Below are 13,721 nucleotides of genomic sequence, written 5' to 3'. Positions count from 1 at the left end.
GTTTGGACCCGGCGCCTAAATCTACAGTCTTGTGCGGACTCCCGTCCAGTACAGTATCGTAGGAATACCACATCCAATTTATTCGCCTGAGGCGCATTGGTATTATATCCTGAATCCGCAAAAAAAAGTTTATTGTTATTTTTATCATTTTCGTCGTTAAAGGTGGAGCCCGGTTTATATAAGCTTGCCCTGGGGCAAAGGAGTTTTTCGCCATGCTTATAAGCATACATTTTTTAATACATTGCGAACGAAAATCAATAGATGGCACATTGTTAAAGTATACATACAAATTGTACTATAATATGGCAGAGTGGTGTTTAAAACTAACATTTTCATATCACCACATTCTTGTAATAAAATCAAGAAACACTCTTCATTTAAACAGCTTACTGTAACATAATAATATATCTATCTACACGCAAAACAAATAATCATTAAACTTCTTGATCGCTGATGCTAAATTTTCACGGTGCGCCAGCAGATTCTATTTGCGCAATAACTTACTAGTCTTTAGCAAAATTATATTTTTGTAAATTTTAACTTCTTACCGGATAATGCGTTGAAAACTATATACAATCTACTATAGTCAGTTTCCCGGCATTGATATTAATATTCAGAGAAATGACGTTTTAATAGTATTCTCAAGAATTCGGTGGCGAACAAGGGGAAAAGCAATATAGGAGGTGTCGATGTATAAATTTTCACATGAAAATACTAGAAATAACAAATAAGTGGCTTATTTAAAATAATAAAAGTAATCGAGTGATTTAAACATAAATTTATTGATTTCGTAATCCTTTTAATTTATTAACAAACTCCAGTGTGTTTTAAAGTTTCAGTGAGCTTAAAAAACTTATCGTCAAATTCAAATTAAAACGAAAAAAAGATGCGTATTGTAGCGAATATGCTTATCGTATTTTGGGTAAGCAAATCTTAGAATCATTGTTCTATATGCAAAAGTTATACAAAATATTGTGGATTGCTTATTAAGTATAATACTTAATGGTATTTCCTAGTCCTCCTCACTAGTGGGTCCTGTGCTGAGGCGGACTAAAGTTATTTGATTCCATTTAATTATGTGCGTCTTATAAGCCGTTTTTTAGTGTTTTTTTTTATAGTTTTTTCATTAACCTCTTTGAACTAGATTTTAATTCTTGAACTGTACTTAATTAATTTAATGTCTGGGGGAAGGATATTGTGGAGTTTTGTTGCAAAATAAATTAAGTTTCTTTATATTTCTAGAAATTTAATTAACAAATGTTCCTGAGATAGATTGGTTCCGCAGAATTTATTCGAGTTTTTTTTACTTTGTATTGAACCCAGATTAGTAAATTCAAATGATTTTTGTTCGGAAATCGCTTATCAATCATCTTTTCTTTAGAAAAAATAATATAAACCAATCACAAACGTACGGTGGAATGGAGCCACTCGTTCTTTCTAGAACGAATTTTGAAGAAGAGTTACCACTAAAGTTACTTTAAATTGAATAAAAGGGAAATTATAAAACTGGAAAGTATCCTGTAAAGTGTTATTAATAACAATTCACAGGATACGACAACGATATATGTAATGAAATCAGTTGTTTCTCTAACACATGGCATATAACTAATCCTTTTACTGCAAAGTACAGCCATAAAATGAATCATAGTAAGATTTGTTTTAAGTTCCTAGATCTTTTTGTCATAACCAATATTTCTAAAGAATGATATAACTTGCATGAGAATTATCCATGTCAGGTCACGTAGCAACGAATGGTTATGCATTACTTTGCCTAACTCTTTGGTCTGCATCAGCAAATAATAGTGGAGTAGATGATCTTAAAAGAAAAGTAGAAATTGCACAACTGTTTCTAAATTCCAAATGCTGAAGAAACAGGAAGGGGACTAGTCAATAGTTGACTTCAAAAAAGAGTAGATTTAACAAACGCCGCATGAAAAACTACAGAGTGATTTCCGTCTTCTAAAATGATGAAAGCTTTACTCACCATTTGCGCTCGGAATTCGTAAACATTTCACTTATCGAAATGTTGTAAATGTGATTTTCCTTGTTTACTCCCCAACATAAACAGGTGCAGTTATTCAGACGTTTTCGGAATGATTGGTTTAAACAAAGTTCCGAGGAATTCACTCGCGGGATTAATGGCCAGTGTAAACTTGTCACTCGAAATGTTGATTTTAGAAAATCAAACTAAAAAACTTGCTCAACAATATTTGTCTATTAATTTGTGCCTAGTCGGAAAGATCGACATTTAAAATGTGTGCCGTTTTCTTTCGAAATGCGTTATATAAAAAAAGTACTTAGAAGGAACCACACATTCCATGTCTTACCTATTTCTTATATAATTACAAAAATATATAGGGGATGAAAAGACGCCATAGATCATGATCCTGACTCATCACTTTTACACCTGCCACCTCAATGTCGGAGCTTGAAGATATTAATGCGCAAATTAGAAAAGTCTTTTTGAAATAAATCTGAAAACACTTGAAGAGATAAGTCAGTTCGTATTCTGATCGAATAAATTTATAGGAAAAATAATTATACGGTGATTAAAAATTGCTTTCGGATGTTATCGAAGCAAACACTAAATATATTGATTACGCCGGATGTTTTCCTGGAGTATTTTCAGGAAAAAAACTATTCAGTTTCTTCTCTGCACCTTCAACCCCCCATAATGTATTAAAAAAACTGTACCTTTTACGAAAAGTTTTATGCGAAGTAAAATTTATTTGATTAAATTGTGATATTTCATAATTTATTAATTTAAAATATTATATTGTATACTTGCGGCACGTTTCAGTGTAGAAAATACTCTCAGTATCGCCTTGGTGTAAGACTACCATTAGAAATGGCTTTAGCCGTATAGCTAGGTATCCCCGCCCCCGCCTTCATCTTCCCCATCTTCTTGTGCTTCTCATTACCTTCAGCCTCAATACATACCCTAATTGTCTCACAGCGTGCTGCACTGTGTTAAAATTAAAAATGTTATGTTATTGATAATATTTATTGAATTATCAGAGTTTTTGAAAATGGAAACTATTTCTGTAATAAAATAATTGTCTTCCAGAAAACCTGCGATACCATAAAAGAAGAGTTGATACACAACATTGGTTCATAAAAACTGTGTATTTTGGACGTTGTGGCTCAAGAAATGTTGCAATAATAGTTCCATTCCTAATATAAAAGCTCTCCAAGAAGTTCCTTCGGTGATTCCCCCGAGTCGCATAAATCAGCTGTCCGATGATGCAGATAAAATTACCTTATCGGGTGGCCCATTTATATTGAAAATTATCAGAAAAAAGGGTTGCCGATGAGATAACCGCTCACTTGACCTCTTGACTTTTGTTTTTTTGTTGAACAGGGCGGTCAAATAAATAGAAAATGGACTATTCCGAATATTATCGGACACGAAAATTGCAATAGATTCGTGTAGGTTAAAATTTATACTACTTCAAAATATAAGACTTAAAAGTTGGCTGAAGTTCTTTTTATCTAATCGTTTGAAATTTGTGATGGTTTGATCACAATCAAAATTACGTAATCTTCATTGTTCCCAGGAATTTGTTTGTAGTTTAGTTCAATTCTATACAGATACAACGCATGTCCCAAAAATAACGAAGTAATCTGATATTTTATCGCGTTGCTACGTTGACGATCGACGACTATATTTTTACAGTGTGCCAATTGAAATAGTTTGTATTAACCCTCAGGCCTCTGCCATATTGTATGTTATGTTTCTTAACGATGCTGTCAAATGGCAAGGAATTTGTGTGTATTCCCGAGTTGCAATAAAATCCAAATAAATTGAACATTTCTGAACGGATTCAAAAACAAAAAAAAACTGTTTTTGAAAGGTGATAAAATACGCTCATTACATTGTATTATTTTAAGAAAACATATAATTTTTTAAATACGAAAAAAAATTACTGCAAGTATAAAAAGTTTAAACAATGGCTCACCTTACGTTTCATCCAATAAAAACTGAACTGAAATAATTAATAGTGAAAAACAAAATTTCAAATGCATTATAAACATTATAGTGACTTTTGATCGTTTTACACAAAAATAATTAACACAAAATTCACAAATTTATCTAAAATTGCGGTCGAAGTCTTTGGTTTCATTTAAGTCCACATTTTTATTATTCTGTGATTAAATTTTGTGTTTAAATATGTAACGCCGTGTTTTTTTCTTCTAAACCCGTTTACATAATATTTTTGACCACGATGTAGATACAACGATTTCTATAAGATTATTCAAATAACCTAACCTAACCAAACCTAACATAACCTAACCTAAACCAACCTCACCTAACCAAACACAAGGGAGAAAACGTTTGGCTAATTGGGAAAAATGACATAAAGATTAACGGTTTTGAGTTAGGTTAGGTAAGATTAGGATAAAAGAGAATGCACAGTTACACAATATGATTTTGAACATGTTGATGCAGACACACGAAAAGTGACAGTTGTTTTTTTATTCTCTTTTGCGACTCTGCAGTAGTTAAGTACCATCAATAAACAAATAAATATACGTGTAATATAATTAATTTCTGTGAAAAAGGCGAAACAGCTAGATTTTTTAATCGTAACTCGTTATATGTCTGAATAATAACATCATATTTTTATTTCACTCTTATTTCTTCTTGCATTCAATTTCAACCTTTAGACTGAGAGAATAAGCAAGGGAACGGCAGCGCGCAGTTTCTTTTTTTATCGGAACATATTAACATAAAATATATAATTATGGCATTGAAAAATATTCTAAAGAAAGCAGATGTTCAAAATGTATTCATAAAATTATGAATTGTATGGTTCAATTCTTCAATGCAAAAATAATTTAATAAATGAATTATTTGAGTGTGAGGTTGCCAAAATAAGAACTATGAAACGAGAACATAACTACTTTAAAATCCACATTATCTACAGTGGCAAAACCTTCGACTGCATTGATAATTATGTTAATCTCTTTCACATACAATTACGAAAAAAATATAGAATTTAAACTTAATAATAAGAACAAGTTTTAAAATGAATGACGAGATGTCTGAAAGGGTGAAAAATACAACAAAAGCGGATGTGTACAAAAGTGTATGGGTTTCAAATATGTAGGTAAAATTATACAAATATTGTGTCAATGTTCTGTGGGCATAATATTTTGTGTACATACAATAGTAGAACTCCACAAATAAAAATAAAACAGTATTTTAGTTCTAACTACCCTTTGGAGTGCTTTATATCTAAAACCTTGACGTTTTTACTAGCGCTAGGTGCCGCTTGGCTCAGGGCCGGCCTTGGTTATAAAGCGTAGGTACTATACATTAGCCGCACTTAACTTTACTAGATTCTCAGAACTAATTCGATTTTGACTGAGCGTATCGAAGTCCTGATTTGACTCGACCACTTTGCATCTCGTAGGTCTGTAAATTTGGTTGTGTTTTCGGTGACTGTTCATTTTTGTTAAGATTGTAGCCGTTTTTGAAAGTACATTTTTATTCCACCAGAGCGGATTAGCGCTGCGACTGTAGCGAACTGTCAAGTCGGGGTAATCAACATTACGCGAAGTCTACTGTAATATGGCTTTTACTACGTCTATGATATTTTTTAAAATCTTACAATATACCCAATTCGCCGCCCGTCAATTAACTTGCCATGTTAACTACGGTTAACTTTCTGTATTATACATAATACTATACTCAGAGGTGCAACATTACATTAGTATAGTGACAATAAATCACGTTGCTTTGTGACATTTCATTATGTTTCACAAGTGAAGTTTACTATTGGCATTGTGATAAATGAAACCACTAAAAATAATTGTAAAAATGACTAATGAATAGGCTTATTCCTTAATCTGCCCACTTTCATTAATTTGATTTTATTGTACCTAATTGCTCCCCTGTTCCGCAGAGCCAAAATGCGGAAGGAATGTGATTATTCATGTAAGAGAATTCTAAACACTAACCACTATACCCTTAAACCACGGACGAAAATAAATAATGGACGGTCTAACTGTAACCTTAATCTTTTTCAACACCTTTCTAGTTATATCTACCCCCCAATAGAGGCGTACATTAATTAATAAATTGAATTTATGTGATTTTACAATGCTCGTATGTAAGTTTTTGGTAAGAATTTTGGTTCACTTCTAACTCATGCTATTTATTATTATCAATTATGTCAGAGTCATTAACAACTGAATTGACAGCCCTGATATTGTTTCCATTATTAAATTTTACGTGCCGACTAGGAAAACACGAAAAAATGTTACATTCTTCTGCAATACATAAACAACCAACTATCAGACACAATCACTAAACAATAGGATGCATGATCTAGGCAACGACTTTGGGGGTACTATTGATATATTTACTGAATCCATGTATAGAATTAAGTATTATATTAAGTAATGTGTAGTATTGTTCTACTTTCTGTATTATTTTATGTTACTGTTACTTGTTTTTACTAATATTGTTTCATATTCAGTTTAACGTTATTTCATGTTTTAAAAACTTAATATTCGAAAGCTCACTGCGTATATTCTGTTATAAAAAGCCATGTAAAAGCCCGGCTGGGCGTAAAACCAAATAATATAAAATACAAAATAAAATAAAACTGTAGTTCTAAAAATTAAATTTAAAGCCATGCACATCATTTTTGAACATCCACTGATTTATCTGGGTAATTTGGCTGCATAAATCACGACACCTTGTAGGTATTTACTTCAATTTGGATGGTATTGGTTCTTAGATCATTTTGTTGGCATGTTTTTATTTTTAAAATAATTTTCAAAATGAGTTCCATACAGTTATGAAAATTGATAGACTATCCGAAAACCACCGCTTCTATTAAAAAAAAAAAACAAATTGGTTCAATCATTCTATGGAATCCTATTTTAAATATTGTATTGTGAGCTTGATCTGCTTGACTGGGAATATTATACTTTCAATATATAAAAAATAAAGTTTTGTCTACAAAAATTAATGGTCTATTTTTGACGTGTAATTTGAGAGCGTTGGTACCGTTGTCTTATATTTTAAAACTTTAAACGCGTGACAATTATTATTTGCGACCTTCAAATTATTACGAACTCCGTAACTTAAGCTAATGACGTGTATGATTTTGATTAGCATAGATTTTTATAAATTCCCAGGTCATCAAAACTTTTTACACACGATTTTAAATTTAATATGAATCTGTTGTTTATTTGGCGTATCTACAGTTCAAACGAATGAAATCCTGAGAAAATAAAATACAACATAAATCTGATGAAATCATCACTTTTGAATACTTTTAGACTAAACTTAATATAAAGAACTGATAAAATGGCTCCAATCCATTTCGGAAAACTTTTTACAAGAACCTTATGAGCGATTTCATGTATTCAAATTTAATAATATTATTATTCAATTTATAAACGAGTTCTGCCATGTAATTATTAATACGCGTGATAGTTCAGTTCAGTTCGATAATGCCTCCAGAAGGAATCGAATTATCGAACTGAAGGCCTTCGGAAGGCGAAACAGCTCACACATGTAATAATAACCACACCTTAGAAATTACATAAATAGATCGACCGGTCGGTGGCCGAGTTGACATCGCGTTTGGGTCCCACCCAGGCGTAGTGTGTTCAATTCCTCGGCTGGCTAAGTCCTCCATCACAACACAAGCAACATTTTCAGCTTACTTTGGTGGTAGTAGGAGATTTTCAAATATTGTCAGGTTATTCGTAAGCCGGGAATGTTTGTCTTTCTTTAAAAAAAAAAAATTAAAATCATTTTTTTCTAAATTGAATAACGATTTCTTATACATGTTTTTAACTGTACTTTCAATTTACATCGGTATTTTGTATACATAAAATTGTTAGATCTAAGTAGGTATTTAAAAGTAATTTTTAAAACCGTATGTACAAAACGCGGCTTAAATACTTACAGGATATAATCTGTTTGCCAAAACAGTAAAAACACTTGAATGGTGAGCTTTAGTGATATGAAAAATACAGGGATTTTTATATATAACATATATAGGTCAATAAGTATTTTCAGTTCGTCATTTCCGTGACGGAAAAAAGAGATTTTTAAAATGTAAGTAAAATGGTATCACAAATTTAAAACAATCACTTCAGTTCAACGCCTAGTATATTTTTTTACATTTTAATGCAAAAGAAACCAAGTAGGTACAATAATTTATTTTCTTTATTATTTAATTATACGCTTTACATTACCCACCTTCGCCAATGAATAATTGAGATAATGGAAGGATACGAACCACAGACATAGGAATTAATAGACGAGAAGATAATGGCGAGGGGTAAAATCAACTGTTGAAGAACGAAGGGAGTAAGGCTGACTGTGATTCGTCGATAAATCAATCTGACAGTAAATAGGCATCTCGCATTATAATATCACCATTTACTTCTTAAAAGTAAAATCTGCTTTTGAATGAATAGACATTTTTACATGTTTAAGACATTTTTTAAGTATTTAGTTAAGACACTTTTATAAATGTTCATAATTTACTTCCCAGCAACCAACCAGCTTTGTGTTTCGGGTCCAGACGTTTCTCGATGTGATAGTATATGTTTCTAAAACTGATCTATATTATACGATGTGAATATGCTTAAAATAAAGTAAAATAATGCTTATATATGGAATGTAATACGACAATTGGGTTTATTCTCTTTTTCAAATCTATTTTTACAAGTTTTCATAGTACAAGTCAACATTTTGCCGTGTTATTTCGTAAAATGAACCGATGATGCCTCGACCATAGTTCGCACAAGAATGATGACGTCACGTTTTCAAATTTCACTTTAGGCCATACGCGAGCACAGCCGGCTCCAATGGAACCGGTATGGGGAGTGGGGATAATACGCTTTTAATCACTTAGGGCAGGTCTACTAATATTCATATGTCTATGATACGAACTAATAAAATATGAAGTGTGTAAGAGAAGTAAAAAAAGAGTACATTTTTGGACGTGTGGTTAAAAAGGCGATGATTAGATAATATAAAAGAGTACATTTTTGGACGTGTGTTAAAAAGGCGATGATTAGATAATATAAAAGAGTACATTTTTGGACGTGTAGTTAAAAAGGCGATGATTAGATAATATAAAAGAGTACATTTTTGGACGTGTAGTTAAAAAGGCGATGATTAGATAATATAAAAGAGAAATAAAATAATATAAAGCGAAAATACTACCAGCAATGCATAAATAATAACAAGTTCTATTTCATGTGATCTTTTCTCCTTAGCCTTCAGTGATGTTTTTGTTAAAATAATACATATTGGTTATTGCTATGGTCTGTTGGGATAGTTTGTTGTATGCGTATGGCATATAAATATGGAATAGCAAAGGTTGTTGCATATTTTGGTACCAAAAGCCTCCCTTTTGTTTTTGCTCTTGTGTCGTTGCCATGGCAAGTAAATATACATCGATCGTTTTGATACACGGAACATTAAATTATATAATAAAATATATTATTTTCGTCCCATTTGTTGTAAGGATATATTATAAGGAGAATTATTGCCATTTTTTAGAAGTATTAACCTAACAGAATATCACTTAAAGCAAACGAGATATTATTTTTGCCCCATTTATTCTAGATTTATTGTTTTATGTTGTCATTGTAACTGCCGCTTTGCAAGGGTTTTATTTTTGGTATAAAGACAACCCATCCCATAACATATGGTCAGACAACCTCTTAGTGGCTGAGAGGTTAGGTTCCTTGGTCTCGAATTCAGAAGACGTTCGAAGCCCGGCGTGGCAAAATTAAATCATTTCAAATATTAAGGTACTTCTCCATCTTCCACTTGTCCACATTTTCCCATCCCCAATACCTTCAGCCTAACAACATTCTTCCCATCCCCACTACCTACAGCTTAACATACCTCAATTGCGGATGTCATAGTCTCAAACGGTACTCACAAAAAATATGTTTAGTGATCAGGTCTGAATAGCTACGTACTTCTCAACCTTCATATCCGTCATATCTTCTGCACAACCTTCAGTCTCAAAACATACCCCGATAGGGGAAGCTAGATGCTATTGTCCCACTGACCCAGAGCAGTTGGGACTCTTGTGTATTCACATACAAAATAATAAGTACTCGCTAGGTTTATTTAATGGATGGAAATCGGTGTAAATTTTGTGATGGTTATTTTTCGTGTTTGTTTATTGAAGAAGATGAATAGAAGACGCAAATGACACATAATATATGTTTATAATTATGTTTATCTGCTTACTACTTCAGGAACACAATGCGTGCATCGATTAAATAGATAAATATTTTGTCTAAAAATTAACAAAATAAACTTATGAAAAGGGATATTAATCAAATATAAATACTTCATACGCTTTGAAACGCGTCTTCAACCAAAATTTTTCTTTCCACGGATTTCAATTTTCTACCGAAATATTTTTTTTCAAAATTGAGCGGTATACGTACAGGCATCATTATGTAAATGGTTGCTTTAACGTAAATATTTCAAGCAAAAGGGTTGTATCAATTTCCTGACACCAGAACTCACCGTTCGTGATTTTATATCACACATACTAATCTATCTAATAATATTATAATAATACGAAGCAGTATTGTTTTCGTTTAAAAATAAAACAACAAAAATCAAAAGTTACAGATATCATAACAAAATATTCGTTGTGATAAGTGTATAAATATAATTGTAAAGAACTATGTAAAAATGTTTGTTTTATATTCTTTATTTTGAAGGGACATTCTTTCGGGTGCGAAAAACTTCATAACATAATAGTCTGATGCATGTTTAGCGGAAGCCAAAAACATAATCATTTTTATCACGACCGAATATCATATTATTGACATTAAACATTTGCAGAACTCGTTCGGGTTCAAAAATTATCCGCAATATTTGGCCTCTTCGTGGTTTCGTTAAAACATTAAATAATCACACGATTTGCGTAACAATGTCGTAGGCGACAAGTTGTTAACGTATTTTTTCTGATAACCTTAGATAAATAGACTATAAAACAAATTAATAGTTGTCGACAAGCAAACTAAAAAAGGTAATAAAATCATTTATCATTGGCAGCATATTAAAAAAAATACTTACCGAAATAATTGACAACAGTTTATTTCACTCCTTAGTCCACTCACACAATAATAAATATAATTTAACAGTCCTAATGTTTTCAGTTTTTGTTTATGTAAAATAAATTATAAAAGTGTTTGGAAACTGGTCACATAATTTATAAATGAAAATTCGTTTGGGAAAACTTTTCTGAAAAGTTGGAACGTAATATTGTCGCGATAGAAAATGAAAATTATCAGCGGTATCCGGCCGGCAGACGTCTTCTCGTCAGCAAGGCTGACGCGGTACTGAATCTGTATGGAGTTCTACGGGTCTAGTCGCTTCTCTTTTCCCATACAGCCTGTTGGAGTTGGCGCTTAGGAAAAACCTATTTCGTTCGATGGGATTACTTATGCAGAGTGTCTTTATTATCTATTCGGTTGAATTATCCAGTCTTTGCCCTAAATTACTTATCTTATTTACATTGTAAGTGGGCATGGCATAAGTTATAGTAAAATAAATTTTGAAAGCTGGTTTTTCTCACACTTAAAAGACAAACTGAATATATTATCTTCATACTATTTAATTACTGTTTTCGTATATATATATTTTTTAAGTAATACCGCACAAAATATCAAATTGCCCAAAGCCAGTGAAACTACGTCCGTGCCTATTTAAGGAATGTTGTGAGGTTGAAAAAATGTGAAGAAATGAAAGGACAAAACGTCCTCCACGAGCGTTATGCTCGTAGCCTCAGAACTCAAAGATCACAGGCTAAATTCCCGGCACTGGAAAAAAAGTTTTTTATTTGGTATAAATTAATCCAGGATGTTATATACCTACATTTAGTATTGCCCTGATGCAATACTACGACTCGGAATAGAAACTTTGATTGAAACCGTTTTAAGCGTGTTTGTTGACAAAATCTGAATAGTCAATACTTCCTAACTTTTTTCTTCCTTTCTCCTTGACATCCACTTCCTTCAGCATCACATTACTCCACAGTCTGATGAAGTCATAGTCCCACTGGTTCCGGGTAGATATGACTGGCGCAAAAAAGCAAATAGGGATAGAATAAGGTTTTGCGATTTACACTGTTCCCTAAATATATCTTAAGCTATTTCAAGTATCGTTTCGTTTCTGTGGTCCCTAATAATAATGAAAGTAATAATGTCGCTATTCCAAATTTCTGTTATATTCAGAAATCTGTTAATGGAAAAATAAGAAAATATTAAATAATAATTAGGAAGTGAGATAAAAAGAATTTGGCATTCTCAGACTATAAAAATATTACCATTTGTTATTTTGGCTACTGGCATTATACCTAGCTCTCTCATTAAAAATTTAGACGTATTAGATCTATCAACAAAATTTATATATAAAGATGCAAAAATCAGTCATTTAAATACATATAGGATTACGAAAGATTTTTGAAATATTTAAGTTGAGGGATCAGTAGGATTTATGCCCTGTTAGGAGTTGGTGAATTATTTTCCCATTTGATCTCTGTTGAGTTGACGTGTTATTTTTGTATTTATTTTGCTTATATAATGCACTTGCATAATGTGGATTGACTAGATTATCATTTGTGGAAAAGTGTGTTGAAGGGTTTAGTTTTTCCTGTGGGGAAGATTTAACCCGGACATAAAGTCGGAAAATAAAAACATGTTCAACTCTTGAACGAGATAAAATTTACCAAATACAATGTTTTTTTTAAACGAATGAAGAATGTTATTTCGTAAGTATCTGTTTTACTATGCCTGTATAAAATGTTTCGAACAAACAGTCAAAGAGCTAACTTCTCCACCACGGAGGGCGTAGTCATAAATTATCTTACTAATCTTTCCCGAAACCCCACACTAAGACTACTGGTTTTTCTTTACGTGCTAATGTCAAAAATAGATATTTAACCAGACTCAGCTTTCGGGGTGATTATTATAGAAAAATTGTTGACAAACAAATAATATTTCTCGTATTTGAAGTGAAAAACCTTTGACCTTGTTCGCACTTTTACACAAAAGCGAGAAAAATATAAATCAAGCACTCGAAAAATTTTATGTGTATAGAAAAGCATCGCCGTTAGCTGTAAGGATTAAAAACAAACCGTTAGGAACTTTTTCTGCGCAGGTTCTTCGGTTTACGTCGATTCCTTACCCTTACCGAACCAATGGAACGACGGGCTTACATGAATTTTTTTGATACTAACTTTGACAAAAAATTATGACATGTTAACTACGGAACAACAAAATATGTAATGAATAAAAAATGTATCCCTTACAAGGTTTTTAAATTGGACCGCAAATCAATTCGAATAAGGGTTTGTTTGATAGATAAATTCACCTTCCCTCGCTCCAGACTTTGAAATGATCAACCCCCTTGAAGGGTGAAAGCCAGAAACAATAACATTCCCCGTGGTCTAAGTTCCACGTAAGGCTCTTGATAAGCAATCCGGAAGCAAATTTTATTTGATTAATTTTAATTATTTTAAATTTCATTAATTTAAAATGTTATATAGTGTATTTGTGGCACGTCGTGAAAGAATGGAATATACTCTCAGTCTTGCCCAGGTATTCAGGAACGAAACTCTGCTGGAAATAGCTTTAGCCGTGTTTAGTGAAGAGATCTAAATAGACAGGTATTTCCTCATCTTCCTCTTCAACACCTCTTTCCCTCC

The 13,721-nt window shown here is 32.2% G+C and overlaps 1 protein-coding gene across 2 annotated transcripts in view; it reads right to left on the bottom strand.

Moving 5' to 3' along the window:
* The window catches only part of LOC149421636 (G protein-coupled receptor dmsr-1-like), a 418,612-nt gene extending 407,281 nt beyond the window's left edge, over nucleotides 1–11,331 (bottom strand). For both annotated transcript variants that reach the window (XM_089634957.1, XM_089634958.1), the window contains exon 1: nucleotides 11,090–11,331. The gene's annotated coding sequence lies outside the window, so the exon portion shown is untranslated. The remainder of the gene's footprint in view (nucleotides 1–11,089) is intronic.
* Nucleotides 11,332–13,721: the final 2,390 nt, after the last annotated feature.

This window comes from Hesperophylax consimilis, chromosome 8, assembly GCF_061612785.1.
Source record: "Hesperophylax consimilis isolate HC1 chromosome 8, BYU_Hcon_1.0, whole genome shotgun sequence".
NCBI lineage: Eukaryota > Metazoa > Arthropoda > Insecta > Trichoptera > Limnephilidae > Hesperophylax > Hesperophylax consimilis.
This window is presented reverse-complemented; position numbering and strand designations above follow the sequence as displayed.